A 16,209-nucleotide genomic window follows, 5' to 3' on the forward strand; every position below is an offset into this window, starting at 1 on the left:
AGTTATATCCTCCTAAGTTGAGATTTAGGGCGGTCCCCATACATGTAAAAAGGAGGTGTAAAATATGATCATGTGGGATATCAAATTAAAGGTCTCGATTAGTACTTTTCGGAGCCGGTTTTAGTTTTGAGATTGATTAAAAAGGCGGGGAGCGGGAGGGGTGCAAAGTGATGATTTCTTTAATGGACCCATTCTCAGAAACTACCAAACCGAAAAATCTGAAAAAAAATCAGGAGGCTGCCTCTGGATGGTGCCCCGACCTCAAAATACTCTCCATATCGATATCTGTTCAAATTAAGTTAATAATAGTATATTACCATATTTTTGGGAAAATTGAGTAAAACCCCCCTTAAGTTTATCTCAGAGTTATAAAAGTTGGTAGTAGTATAAAATATAACATGAATCATATTATCTACAAGTTTGATCAAAATCATACTATTAGTAACAAAGTTACAGTAGCTCAAAGTTGTCTTTACCATGTAAATTTACAACCCGAAGTACTAAATCTGACATGCTAAATGCATATTCTTAACGGGCTACGTACAAATGGGATAGTTCTACACTCAAATAAACTCACAAAAGAAGCAAAGGAAACCTTTCATACCTGAAGCGCCCAGCTTCCGGTTTCCCGGCTTGTTTAGGATCTGGTGCGGACCCACGTATTGTTTATTACGGAATTTACAGGCACAACACTTTTACTAGCTACAGGTAAATATATAAATGGAACAGATTCACATGCGGGAAATGTTTACTTATTGGATTGATAAACTTCCAATTTTTATGTGTTTTTAGGCATTAGTGCTTATTATTATTATAATTCTGGTAATTCTGCTTCTATAGCCTATATAACGAAAAAAGTATGAACGATACCATGACCGTCTGATTGTTGATAAAATCCTTTTCACTAGATTGCGGCGAGTGGGTCACTTAATCCGTATGGGTAAAAATGATTCATCTCCGAAAGTCAATAAGGGCAGTATTAGTGGCAGAAAAGGAAGACGTGACAACACCTGCCTCAGACGAAGCGATAGTGTAGACTAGGATGACAGACAGCTTTGAGGGATATCAAATTCGTGGACCTCAACACAACACGGGGAGGCTTCTTACTAAAGACAGACTAGACCGGATACCGGCTGTCGCGCCGCTAGCTAGCTTCATGAGCTAAAAGAAACAGGACTGCCGGTCGTGCCCAGTGCATTTTTTCTGCTGAAATGATGAGTTCCAGCGCATCATAAAAGCTCCCACTCGTGATAATCATTACAGCCCTCAGTTGCTTCCCTTCTACAATCATTCTCCATAGTTATCCAAGTCTAATAACAAATTTTTTAGTCTTAATAAAAATAGAAAATAAAAGCCCAAAATATGGTCATACTTTGTGGAATTGACACAATTTTAAATATTTAGTGTATGCTTATTAATAAAATCTAGGCTTCAAAATATATCCTGTTAATTTACTGGAAAGCTCCTTTAAGTTCATAATTGTAGTGTAAAATAGGTTATTACCACAGGACACAATGTAACAAAGATATGTGGAAATCGCACTATTATTAGCAAAATAATTACGTGTTAAGCATCAGTATATCGTTTTCACATAAAGTGGAACTAAAGGCTCATGTCTAAGAAGGGAAAACCCTTGGTAGATATAAACTACTGGAAAATCCCTTTAACGCCGCTAAAACGGAGTTCATTTATTAAGCAATGTCGATATTTGCAATGACATATGTACATGCCTTACGTAATGTCATATCGAATGACGCTAACGCTAGCTGAAGAGAAATAACCCAATTAGCTGAAGATAAATAAATGAACGAGGCAGCGCTGGTTCGACCATCAACACTATGCCTTGTTCGGAATAGTAAGGTTTCAGACGGGAAAGCAGATAAGAATGTAAATTTCACGATTTTAGCATTTCGGGGATTTAGGGGATTAAAATGCGACACTCTAAAGTTTAGAAAAAATACTACTAATAGAGATGAGGATATAATAAGCAAAAAGTTTCGCATAAATTTACTGCATCCCAATCAATTATAGAATGCCGATAGCGAAAATACACTGTACTAAATCTCCATGTACATATATGACCAGAGTATTCTGGAACAAATAGAAGAATGGTGCAGCTGAAGTTCTTCACATACGAAGAACATGAAATCCGAAGCGTCCAATTTCCGGTTTCTCGACTTGATTAAATTTGGGGCCGTAGTAGGCGGAGTTTGCCTGACGGAACATTTACCGAGTTTTCCGTAAAATCTCCAGATTTCAAGGAAAGAATGTCATAGCATTTAGGGGTCTTTTGCCTTTTCTACAATCTCAATGAGATATTTTAAACAAAAATCGTTTTTGAATATTTTACAATCTGATTTAGCTATCATCGTACATCTACATACACACTGCACGTATGAAAAAAAATATCCCTCCAAAGTAATACCGTGCTTGCAAGCTGAAAGCAATGTCGTTGCCCCACAACGGATGAATGATTGGAATTTTGATTGCAATTTGTGGCGCAAAACTCTGGATTTCCACTTAAAGAATATACTCGTAACGAAAAGTGGAGGATATGAGAGGATACGGATCAGGATGCATATATAATTGAGTGGCTTTCGAGTCATGTACATGTCGGTAATGTATACATGGATATCGCTCTATATCCGAAATGGAATATTGATTTTTTGGGGATTTTATGAAAGACAATACCCTATTAAAATCGACTTCCTGTCACATAATTTCCTTAGGAAAAATTTTGTATTTCATGAGGAAAATTTCTCGGTCCAGGGGTATGTGTGTAATAAAGCGAAAAGAATTGAGATATAAAAAGCAAAAGCTCGATTAGAACTCACAATTTTCCGAAATTCGTGAGGGAGGGACTTGTATAGTTTTTCTTTGTTGTGTTTCTACTTGAGGCCTTAAAGACGTTTTCTGAAAATGTTTTTCAGCTCCTGTTTGACTCGTTTCTGCGGGCCTGACAGTTGCCAAGCCATAGTTAATGCCGGTAATTTCTTTTTTTTTGTTTTCAACTCAGCGCAGTCAAATGGTGAATGCTGTTCATTTACATCAAGGACCGTCAGGATGCCACAATGTTTCCACTAAAAATGCTTAACACCAAAAAGTGAAATCGGAAGTGCCTTTGCCTGCGGTGCAGATGAAGTTGTCGACCACACCACAAAAGGACATTACAAGAAATCAGCATGGAGGCGGATCGATGAGTAAGGGTGTAAGAACTCAATTGAAGGCTCGGGGGAAAGCAAGACTCGGTTGTAAGTGAAGCAGAGGGGAAATGTCACAAATTTCGCCACGTTATACTATATAACGAAAGAATTTGCAGGTTGTCGTAAACTCGTGGTCCCGTGAGACGCGTCAGTAATAGGTTTCTCATCCACGACCTTGGGCAATTGAAGAGGTGGAAAGAGAGGCAAAGGTTTGATTGCAACAACTGGACGTGTGCTTCCTACTATCGCAGAAATATTAGCTAAAATCATGCTCAAACACATCAATGCCAAACATTCGTAGTTTAATCGGCATTGACAGGCTGGTTTCCCCTCGTGGTTTTCCTATAACGACCACATCCATTCCCTGGAGATCATTCTTGGGCAGGGTATAGAGTTGTTGTCAATGCTATTATAATATTTCGTGCCATAGCTGTTAACATCCGGGTAGAATCTTAGAGGCATTTGAATTTTAAGGCCATCATTTTTCATCACATTCTCGTTGATAGTCTTCATGTTGCCTGACGTGTTGCTGGACGGCGTGAAGGGTTTCAATGGATTAAATTATCTCTTCTGAAACACCTTAATTACGCTCGCGACAACGGCATTAGCCGACGATTGCGTTTCCCTAAAAGCTTATCGACAAAGTCGTAAGCTGAAGCATATTGCGGGAACCGATAAAAATGTTAATGCGATGACGATTTCTGGACATATTGCCTGAATGTAGAAAGTGCAAAGATTCGAAGCTTGGGCCTGACGATACCTGCCGTTCATGTTCAATACCGAGGATAACGCAGCTATAAGCAACGACTTTTTCATAAAATCGTCGGCGAAGATGAGAAGTGATGCCTTTTTGTGAATCTAGGCAACAGGTGGAAAAAATGAGTGAGCCCTGGCTGAAAATAAAATCAACGATTGCCAATATCTATGGCTGCCAGGGGTTCGTTGGAAGATGTCTTCGTAAAGCAAATACATGGAATATGGACTCTAAAAGTTTCAGCTGCAGCGACTAAATAAATGAGACCTAGGAAGAAAAGTAATTGGATTCCACATAATAGGCGAACCTGTTCCACTATCAAAGAAACTCAATTGTGAATTATTCCATTTTGTTCCACAGCCTCTTTTTTGGGCTAAAGTACCCAAGCTTTTCTTAGAAAAAGGAAAGAAGATTTTTAGTTCGCCCAGGGCGGAGGATTGCCTCCAATTGATCCAGACCGACATTAAGTAGATGCGGACTCAGAACGTCTCATCTCTTTAATACACTTACACTTCAGAGTTATATTGATATTTAGTATTTTTGGTTGGAGTAAATTTACACGGTAAAGACAATTTTGAGGTATTGTAACTTTATCGGCAATAGGACGATTTTGATCATACTTGGCGGTATCATGGTTTATACGATAGTCTGTATTACTGCAGGGGAGTTTCTAATCAATTTCTCAAAAGTATAGTAATATATTATTATTAAGTTAATTAGAGTAGATGCCGATATGGAGAGAATTTTGAGGCCTGAACACCATATAGAGGTAGCTTCATGATTTTTTTGTCAGATTTTTCTTTTAGGTGGTTTCGACCCCCCGGACTCTCTGTCTTTACAATCATTCTTAAAACGAGGACTCGCTTCGAAAAGTACTAATCGAGACCTTTCATTTTATTCCCAACATGACCAGATTCTAAGAAAAAAAATTACTCCCCCTTAAACTCCACCTAGGTATAAAGAAGCAACTAAATACATGTATGGCCTGCCTCAGATGATGCAGCGTTCATTATCTCGGGAATGATGCATACATATACAATGTGAAGCCAATCTCTCCCTTATCGCAGACAAAGAACGCCCAGGGGGAGAGATCTGTAAATAAATGGCAACAACGTTGGGGAAAGGGTCAGTGGACTCACAAACTTATCCTTACTACCAAGGAATGGTTGAAGAGAAGACATGGTGAGATTAATTATTATCTTATCCAGTTTCTTACGGGGCACGCAGGGTACCGCCAGTACCTGCACAGCTTTAACTGGATGAGTTACCCGATGGTCCAAATTGCGATGGGGTCACCGAAGATCCAGAACATGAACTCTAGGAATCTGAAGGAGACTCTAGGAGAGGAGCTGGTACCAGAAAATCTGGTGCCGAGAATGGTAGCACGTTTAGAAAATTGCGATGCGATCATAGAATGAGCTGACTGCGCCTCGTGATGTAATTTTGTGGTTCCACAGGGCAGGTTTTTTTAGTGGAGAAAAATCCTACACACTGTCCAGGCCAGTGTCTCTGGAAAATTGTTAACTCCCCACAAAAAAAAGACAGACAGACAAAGAGACCTTTTAGTAAGGTTTTGCTTCACAAAGGAAATTTGCTCACCACCTAATAAATCATGACATGAATCTAAGTTGTCCCACTTCTCGGTATTTGATTGAAAAGGCTATGCATGTAGTATCTAAAATTTCGATTTCTGATGAGTGCATCTTTTTCCCGCCATGCCCTTTTAATCTACGTATCTATTCGTTTTTTAGCTAATTTTTTACGAATGAAAGGGACTTCGCATTGACTATGCAAACATTATCAACAACCCTTAACTTCAAACACACAACCTTTTTCTTTTCTAAACCTTTTCTAACTAGACAAGTACGACGGATTTGCGAACTGAATAAAATATATTCAAGTATCAGTTCGTTGTTGTGCACAATTACTAACTGTCACTCAATAAGAAATTACCCAATTTGCCCACAACTAAGCATAAATAATGGAACAGTGTGTACTCTAAAACGTTCCAACTTGGTATCCTTCGCATGCTAGATGGCATAGCCGGTGCTTCGTTGCTTCCACCTTTCAATAGCGGTGGAGGTGTTACTGAATTATTTCTACGCGCCATTATAAATGTATTAGATAATTCAACAAACTCCTCAGCCCGTATTCAGGAGTTTCCGTTTATATTTTATGACTAGTTGGTAGTAAGTTCTATGAATCGATGGGAAACGTCAAATTTAATACTCATTCTAGTCGGGGGTGGGTTATCCAGATTTCTGAAATTTTCATGCAATGACTTTTGCGGTAAAAGTCAATACATCGCAGCCCAAAGTCCCATTTAGGATTCTTATTTATCTCGTCTTTCGACTAATTAAAGCCAACTAATGAACACAAAATCGACATTACTCCTGTCGAAGTTGTGGCCACTGTGCACTTTGCTGGAAGGCATATCATAACAGTTGCTTGATAAATGGCCATTCCCATTCCAGAGACAAATTGCTCGTGAATTATCTTTAATGTAATCCATTAATAAAGATTACAGCATTACATTTAGATTCACGGAACTGAACACGGTTTTTCGCCAACCACTGACTGCTGGGGCTTAGTGGTACCGCAGTGCTTATTCTCAAGCGTGCTGTACATCTCATCTATCAACTCCCGGGCGAATTCGCCCACACTCCCCGATTCTCATTTTCTATTTGGTTCGTAATGAAAGTCTCGGCTGCTGGTAATAACTTCATTCTATTGTATTTAGATATTGTCATCTCATCATGAAGTTTTTCCCTAGACTTTTCCCGTTTGCCTCATTCATGCATTAATTTTTGCGTTGAGGAAACTAAGACGACTCCTTTCGTCAGGTCCTTCACCACGTGCAGATGGCAAAGTCTTATTATTGTGGTGCTTCTTTTACACCAATCTCAGGGGGGTGCTAATGCTTTTGCATACGGTTCGTCCATAGAGTGCTAGATGAAGCGATAGACATTATGCCCACATTGCTCAGACCTGATGTTTTGTTTACTCAACAGCTGTGTCCTAATATGTAACTGTCGGGAATAGTTAGGCGAATGATAAAAAGGCATCACAAGCTGGAATAATGACAGGATGGTAGCATAGTGAACGGGCGTGTATGTGAAAAGGAAATTGTGTGGATTAATTAATCTGCGTGCATTCCATCCGGGTTTCTGTAAATAAAAGATCAGTCCTTTCATGCAAACATACAGGAGAAGGCACAAGCACACATCATCTTAATTCTGGTAATGAGAAAGTAGCTAGAGTTGCTGAGACGTATTTTTCTTAGAAAAAAAGCTGCGAAGCGAAGTTGAATATGTATCAACATACAACCTACCAACAGCCTGATTAATAAATAATAAACAGGCTAAAAAACCCGCATTTACTATTTATCTGCGAAACTCCAGATAAAATCTACCAGGCTCAAATAATAAGCTCATTGTACTTTATGTATGTGTTTTTCTCTGGAACTGAACGTGACTATTCAAATATTGAAGTCATCAACAAGGTCCAACAAACAAAGGGGAAAGGCGAAAGGACATTCCTTTACCGCAAAATCGGATCATTGATTGAAAGCTATCCCTGAAATTAGGCTATTTTTCAAATCCTTCGCATCTTTTGTTTGAATATACCCAACAGGATATTGTATGTCTCCACTGTCAATGATAGCGACCTGGTTTTGGGTTACTGCTCTTAGTCGAGGTGAACCGTGCTATGAAGTTACTTGACGCCTCCGCGCATCCTAGATGAACTGGCGTCTTTTGCAGTCGACATATCAACGAAGGCCTCAAATCCAGGTATCGAGATGTTTATGACTTCATCCTGTTTATTTGTTGGCAAACTCGCTTGTTCTATATACTTCCTGAATTCCTGTTACTTCGCCATTTTAAAAATTTGCTAGAAACAAAAACCTGATAAAAATTTACTTGCCAATGCTGCATTTCTAGGACATCTGATAACTGCGGTTGTTCTGTTAAAGGCCCGATCTGGATGCAGTTGCGAGGCGCTCAAATTCAGCGTATGAAGCTTCCGTTGCTTCGGCCGGCCTTTTGGTTTACCATCAACTTCGATGTTCAGACCAATCTTGGCAAGTGAACTCTCATTAGCGCGAATTACGTGACTATACTATAGAAGATGCCTCGCCACCAATTTTTCAACGATCGGTGCAATCCCATACCGATCGTGGATATCGTCATTTCGGATGTGATCAACCAAATCAACATATCCATAGAGAACAACTGAGCGGACGACATTGCAGCAAATTGTAGATTTGAGACGTTCTTTAATAATATGTTGATCACAAAAACGTCAGCTGTGGAACGCCTCTTTATCCCGGCTGCGCTAATGCGTAAAACAGTTTCATAAGAGAGAGTAGAACTGAGCGGGTCAATGCTATAAACCAATAGTGAATGCATTATGAAACTGCTTTACCCATTAGCACAACCTGGATGAAGTGGCGTTCCGCAACTGGTGTTCTTTGTGATCAACGTAACAACGAAAGTCTCAAATCTAAAATTTGCCGCAATATCGTCCGTCCTATCACTTTCTATGGTTCTGAGTGTGGCGACAATAAAAGACAATAAACAGCGTCTTGCGGTAATGGAGACGAATATGTTACGTTGGCCTAGTGGCGTGACGCATTTTAATCGCATCCGAAATATGGATATCCGCGATTGTTATGGAGTTGCACCGATCGTGGAAAAACTGCGAGAGAGGCGTTTTCAATGGTATGGTCACCTAATTAAAGGATTATTCACTTGCCAAGATTAATCTGAACATCGAAGTCGATGGTAAACGACCAAAAGACCGGTCGAAATAACACTGGCTTGATACGATACGTTGGATGGGGATTTAAAAGAGATTGAGATCGAGATTGCATCCGTATCAGGCATTTGACAAAATAAAATGACGAAACCGATCACGACGAGTCGATCCCTCTTGCGAACGGAACAAATAAACAATCCATATTGGATCAGGACCTTGAAGTGTGTTAGAATACTTCATTCAAGACCATAACGGTACACTACAGTAACACTGTAGGAGGCAATGTGGTCAGCATTGCGCTCGCCCGAGATAATTACCCCGATTTGACTGAGGTACCCATTCACAGCTGAGTCGACTGGCATCCGACATCAAATTACGATACAAATCCCACTACCACCAGTGAGAATTGAACCGCGACCTTCCGTCTGACAGCCTTGTGCTCTAACCGCTCAGCTATCCGGACACAAAGACTAAACAAAAAGAAGAAGCAAATTTTGCTGCACGTCAAAGCTTTGTGGTACATTCTGGGCTTGGCAGTGAAACAAGTACTTGCTGTAGCATGCACTACAATTAGCGCCGGCCTCAGTATCCTCCAGGTGATGTTACTATACATTACAAATATTTTATGTATTCAATTCGGCTCGCTTCGTGGTTTTTGTGAATTATAACTAAATTATGTAAGCGATTTGGCTGACTGCCTTGTGTTAGAACATTCATTCACGCCTATAATGGTACACTACAGTATACTGTAGCATGCAATGTAGTCAGCATTGCGCCCACCCAAGATTATTATCGTGAGTTGACTCAGTGACAGACTGGTATACGATATCCAGTCACAATACAGGTCTCTCTGCTGCCAGAATATTTGGGTATACTATCATTCCGTTTATGTATAGCTCGTAGTGTATAAACTGAAAATTTGACCTACCATAACTTTGTTAATAATAGTAGGATTTCATCCAAACTCTCCAGTATGCTGCTTCACATTAAAACCTACATTGCGTCGTCGGACTAGGAATGAACCACTAGTAAATTTTCAAAATACACTATCTGAGGACGGGTCCTTGAAGTACTACAATTGACTCTTTTTGGTCTTCTGCACTCCTCCTCTTTGCAGCCAATGTCGAAACTAATGCTTCGATAAATGCTAATCAAGACCTTTCATTTGGTACCCCACATGGGCATATTAAAGTATTTGAAGAAGAAATACTGGGCAGAGTGGATCAATATCTTCGCCGCATGCCAACATAACTCATAAACTCATTGCAGGTAGATCAATTGACTGTTCCAAAACATTTCAAGAGAATAGCTCAGTAAGCAGGTTCTTAGACTCATATCCTTATTTTTCTACTGCTTTGACGATCTTGTTGGGGCGGAGGTTCGACGCGAAGATAAGGTTGTCATCGGGATATGGGCTGATGCCAGTCGCAGGAATGGGAGTCAGCCGTAAGAACGTCATACAAGGTAGGCCCTGAAATATATCCTTGCTGTACTCCTGATGTTACTGGCAAGAGATCGGTAAATTCGTTTCCCACGTTGACATAGAATAGCCTATCTTCGAAAAAGCTAGTGGTAATGCTGATAATCGGAAATGTGAAGTTGTTGTGTTAATTTGTATATGAGTCCGTTTGCCTATATCGAATCAAAGGCCTTTTCTAGATCCAGTGCACAGGTTACGGTTGGTTTATTGTTGACATTAAGTCTAGAAATGACAGTGTCGTGAAGGTAGATCAATGCATGTTGCGTTCCGTGTTTATGACGGAACACGACCTGGTGATTGGGAATGATTTTGAGATTACAGTGATGGACAAGTCCAGTTGTCCAGGCTAAGGTTGGAAAGCAGGAAATGGGTCTGATATTGTTTGGCACGAAGGAGGTTCCCATCTTTCGGATCGCAACAATTTTTACTATTTTACAAGTAAATGGAAAATAACCGTTGTTAATTCAGTTATTGAAAACTACTAAAAGAAATTTTACGGACATGGTGGGTAAATTTTTATGACGAATTTGGTAATCTCGTTAGGTCCGGCTCACTTTTTACCATTGTGGAAGACTCAAAAGATGTAGCGAATCCACTAGTTTGACTTCGGTGTTCGTAGCCGAAAAAGTCACTAACTTATTGAAATGTTTGAAAGAATTGTCGCTTCAACAGTCGCAGTTGAGGCCGGATCACGTCGTGGCGGACATGCCCGGTGATGTTTACACGATTTCACTTGAAAACGTTGTTTAGTTTCCTCAGACAACAGGAAGTACTCGAAAATTGACTGACTATTCGGTCTTGTCGGTGTATCTGGCAAAACCATCTCAATATTGGTGAGCGAATACATAACGACGAAATCTATGAGGGATACCATGAGCGTCAGGTTGTGAATAAAATCCCCCTCAATAGGTTGGCGAAAAACTGGGCTGTCTTGAGTTTCTTATTAAGGCAGGCATAGACGAGACACCGGTTGTTGCGCCATTGATGATGATGAAAAAGTGTCGTGAATCCATTTTAGAAAGGTTTCCCCATTTACATTGGCCGCTTTGTCGCCCCAAGAAGTGTGCCTCGAGTTGAAATCGACCCCGAGGAGAAGGTATCTTAATTTTTACTGAAGATTGCCCAAAACTTGCAAGTCATGGCCCAGCTGTTCAATTTTAGAATTACATTCGATGTAAACGGATCTGTCTACCATCGGTAGTTTAAACTATTGCCGCCGCGGCGGAAGAAGTTTACAAGTTCTCGATGGCACCCTCCTCAAAAATATTATCTTTCGGACTAGAAAGACAGTGCTTGAATTGCTATCGTTCCGAATAATGTCATATCCTGTGAAGTTTACGTTACGTTTGCTTTTAAGGTGAGTTTCCGAAATGCAGTAGAAGTCTGCTTTCAGAGTGTCGATTAACAACAATTGGGCGGAAGCACGTTGGGCGTGTGAGATCAGGAACGAGGAGTTCAATGTGATAATACCTAATTCGATAACTTAAGGATGAGTTTAATCGCAGGCAGCGAATTGACGCTGCTCGTTGCTGGGCGCAAAAGTGGGAACTTCAACCAATTCTCAGAAACCGCTGTTTCGTTGTTTGAAGTTTGCTTGATTCGCTACTTTGGGAAGAGATTTCTTACCAGCTTGTTCGTATGATACGGCTGGACTGGCTAAACTCTTTGAAAGTTGAGTAACTGTTTGCTTGACTGAAGATTTCTCAGTTGCTCAGCTGCTGCTCCATAAGTTGGACACTCTTGATAGCTCACAGGGTTCCCAGTTTGACCGCAGTTGGAAAAGTGCGGGACTTCCATCATGAGTCTTAAGCATTCGCCACGCGGATGGCGCTTTGCGCATTTAACGCATCTGTGCAGCAACGGTGAGCTATACGCCCGAAATTTTGGCAGTTGTAACACTGCATTTCTTCCACACTCTTTTCGAAGGCAATCTATTGATGAAGGATGTACTTCAACCTGAAAACTTCACTTAGCTCTTGAGAGGGTCCAATATTGGCCATACAAAGACCAGATGGTGATTTGATGGGGAGCAGAGGATTCTCCCTGTGGAGGGCCTTATCTTGTTTGGTCACAAGCGAACTTTCAGAAGTACTTTTAAGTGGGTACTTTTACGGTAGCCTTTAGGCCTTCGCCCTTTAGTGATTTGCGTAACTTCGGGAAATTAATATTATATGCCGAAATTGGAGGATTTTTTTTTCTTTTTGGGCTTTGAGAAACTAACACAGGAGGTACTGGCACTTGGCGCTTTGGGGAGCACTTACACTTTTAGCACTCACATGTTGCTTTTCGGGGATTTTCCACCGACAGGCGACGTTAAAAGGGCCTTCTTGTTGCTCCTCGTCGACAACCTCAAGGTATCTTTTCTGTTTCGGTATCCTGCTCTCGCTTACTCGGGCTCCTCCCGCGTTGGACGGGCTGTCGAAGTCGCTGCTTGGAGGATAGTCAGCTGGTATTTCTGCTGGCTGAATCAAGGCAGCAGCATGCTGTGCGAAACTCATAACGGGAAAACTGCCGTTAGCATAGATTGCAGGGATTTTAAGTTCGCCCATCGTTTTCGTCAACAGCTTGACTTGAGTACGCTGACTCTTATTTTTCTGCAGGACATCATCATAGTTAGCTTATATTTCGTCGAGCTCAGTGGCCTCGGTGGGTATTTGTTGTTGTTTTTCAAAGTCATTATGATCGGATAGCATGGATAACTCCGGCCCCATCTCATCCTCGGAAACGTCGTTAATACGCTGGGCATTGTTGATGGTTTTGCGGTGGTTTGGATTGCATTTCTCCCTACTCATTACGTGGAAATAAAAAGCGTTTTCTTAGTTTATGGAAGAAAAGGAAACTTAATTTTGAAAGTTGGTTGGCACAGAGTGCCTAAAACTTTGTCCGTAAGTCACAACGTACGGCGACAGTCTGGCAATACAAATCTCCGCTCCCAAAACTGGCTGTTGAAAGCGGCAGTGAAAATTTTTCCTAGGTAGGCAGTCCACTTTCTTTGAGCCTGGAAAAAAGCATCTGCTGTCGATGGCAGTCAGATCCTGAGTGGCGCGAACTAAGTTGTTACCCTGGTTTCGAATCCCGGTCGTCTTAGATGTTTGTTTTGAATTTAAACTGTCCCGCTGCTGTAGGCTTACCACTTGGTCAGTATTAAGTGCGATGGTAATTCAACTGAAGCATAGTCTCATTGAAAACTGAGACTATGTGGATGCCCTATTCTCCACAAAAGAGTAAACAGGAGATATATTAAAAGCAGCCAGTTGTTGAACTCGGTTGGCCGTTTTGACCTGAACCACTTGAAAAGAAAAGTGAAGGTCGGTGTTCCATGTCATTGCTTGGTATGTCCGGATGTCTCAAGTGGTCAGAGCCCTGGGCCGCCGTAGCCGAAGGTCGCGGTTTAAATCTCACTGGTGGCAGAGAGATTCGTTATTGTAACTGGATGTTGGATGCCAGTCGACTCAACTGCGAATGAGTATCTAAGACAAATCGGGCAATAATCTGGGGCGAGCGCAACGTTGACCATATTGCTTCCTAAAGAGTACTATAACCCTTTAAGGTACCGTTACGGTCTAGAATCAGATGCTCGAATACATTTCAAAGCCCTGATGGATTGTTGCGCCAACGATTATTAAAAATAAGTAAGTAAGAATTTTCGCAAATTTCTTATACTGTATAATTTTATCAGAATAAAACTTCAGAATAATTTTTTTTTTAAATTATTTCGGATAATTGGAAAAGGCCGTAGCCTCTTAAAATTGCAATTCCATCTATTATAAAGTGTATCCCTTGTAAATAGGTCGACGATGCTCCAGTAATTTCATATATTACTAATCTTTGAGCTATCTTGTTGCTATGCTGCAAGCACACATTACCAATATCATATTGGAATTGGGACACTCCTAGATAAATTTACCACTTACGTTGCCTGTTATTTTTCTGGAGGGATGTAGTCGTCAATGATAACGAAAGTGAGGAATCTTGTTAATGGCAACACAGAACGGCACAAACAATACCGTCTAACGAAAAAAGTTAGGGACAGTATCCTTTTCATTTCATTCTTTCGTTCATTTTGTATTCTTTTCGGGGAAATTATGTAACCCAATGGATCCATTGCCACTAATTGCGGGTTATTTCACTTTATGTCGAGGTTTCCATTCTTTGCGGGTTACTTCACAGGGACATTGTTCACCTACTTCTACATACACATGCAAATATATATATGAAGATTGGTATATAATCCTACAGTATATTGTCTCTGATAATATCTTTGCACATATTCGTAAATGTAAATGAGATTCAAGAGCAGCCATGATGTTGAAGACGATGGGGATGGTTTTCCAAAGAATATATGTCCAAGAAAGCTACCGTCGAAAAGATATAAGCACACATCCGCTTTGCTTTGTTCAGGGAATATTCCCGTGAACAAATATGAAAGTAATTTCAGGATTTTCATATCCTTTGAGATCGATTTCAGAAAATTGGTATTTGTTAATAATCTCGTTGCGATTACAAATTCAAATAAGAATGAGACACCATCGGGGTGGGAATGGAATAAATTGAAAGGAAAAGATGGGAGTGTGCCATAGGAGCGTGTCATGAAAATAGTGCGAAAATAAGGTGGGAATAGGAGGAAATAGATGAAGAAGGCCCATTTTTTTTGGAAATTTGGACGATATTTGTAGCATATTTTCACTTGCAGGTGGTTGGAAGTCGAGTAACACTCCCAAACATATAGCGTACTTAGAATTAATAATTTATGTTTAGCTAACCATTCTTCTTTTCTTTTTCAGGTGATTATCAACCAATTTTATACTACATACGTCGTTGCTGTAAATGTAAGTGAAAATGTTATATCGGCATGGGAGAATATTTCATCTTTAACTTAATTAAATTAACTCTTTAAGCTAATTTCAATTTCCAAATAATGAATTATTTCCAATATTCATCATCATCAACGGCGTATCAACCGGTATCCGGTCTAGGCCTGCCTTAATAAGGAACTCCAGACGGCCGGTTTTGCGCCGAGATACACCAATTGGATATCCCTAAAAGCTGTCTGGCGTCCTGACCTACGCCATCGCTCCACTTAAGCACGGTCTGCGTCGTCTTTTTTTTTCTACCATAGATATTGCCCTTATAAACTTTCCGGGTGGGATCATCCTCATTCATGTGGATTAAGTGACCCGCCCACCGTAACCTATTGAGCCGGATTTTATCCACAACCGGACAGTCATGGTATTGCTCATAGATTTCGTCATTATGTAGGCTACGAAATCGTCCATCCTCATGTAGGGGGCCAAAAATTCTTCGGAGGATTCTTCTCTCGAACGCGACCAAGAGTTCGCAATTCTTCTTGCTAAGAACAAAAGTCTCCGAGGAATACATGAGGATTGGCAAGATCATGGTGTTGTACAGTACGAGCTTTGACCCTATGGTGAGACGTTTCGAGCAGAACAGTTTTTGTAAGCTGAAATAGGCTCTGTTGGCTGACAACAACCGTGTGCGGATTGCATCATCGTAGCTGTTATCGGTTGTGATTTTCGACCCTAGATAGGAGAAATTATCAATGGTCTCAAAGTTGTATTCTCCTATCCTTATTTTTCCTATTTGGCCAGACCGGTTTGATGTTGTTGGTTGGTTGGTTTTCGATGCTGACGTTGCCACCATATGCTTTGTCTTGCCTTCATTGATGTGCAGCCCAAGATCTCGCGCCAACTGCCGCCTGCTCGATCTGGATGAAGGCAGTTTGTACGTCTCAACATTAATTAATCTGAAATCACACAAAAGGCTGTACAAAACACACTTTTATCTCACACCAAATTCTATTAATAATCGGCAATTTATTGGACCAGCAACTCTTGAATCTGCCTCCTTTGGGAAAAGAACAAGTCAGACTTTCTGAACCTACATATTTCCATATTTTTTATTGGTATAGGGGGTTTTGCTCTTAATCATGATTCGTCGGTTAATAATCTAATAACGTCGATTGATAAAATATCGGATTTGTCTATCTGATTCTT

General features: G+C 40.5%; 1 protein-coding gene across 5 annotated transcripts in view; it reads left to right on the forward strand.

Moving 5' to 3' along the window:
- LOC119646703 (zwei Ig domain protein zig-8) overlaps positions 1–16,209 on the forward strand; it is a 631,176-nt gene that overhangs the window by 368,230 nt on the left and 246,737 nt on the right. For 4 of the 5 annotated variants that reach the window (XM_038047280.1, XM_038047277.1, XM_038047278.1 and 1 more), the window contains one exon: positions 14,980–15,024. The exons of the other annotated variant lie outside the window; for it this stretch is intronic. The gene's annotated coding sequence lies outside the window, so the exon portion shown is untranslated. The remainder of the gene's footprint in view (positions 1–14,979; positions 15,025–16,209) is intronic. 5 annotated transcript variants of the gene reach the window in all.

The sequence above is a fragment of the Hermetia illucens genome, chromosome 1 (genome assembly GCF_905115235.1).
Source record: "Hermetia illucens chromosome 1, iHerIll2.2.curated.20191125, whole genome shotgun sequence".
Taxonomy (NCBI): domain Eukaryota; kingdom Metazoa; phylum Arthropoda; class Insecta; order Diptera; family Stratiomyidae; genus Hermetia; species Hermetia illucens.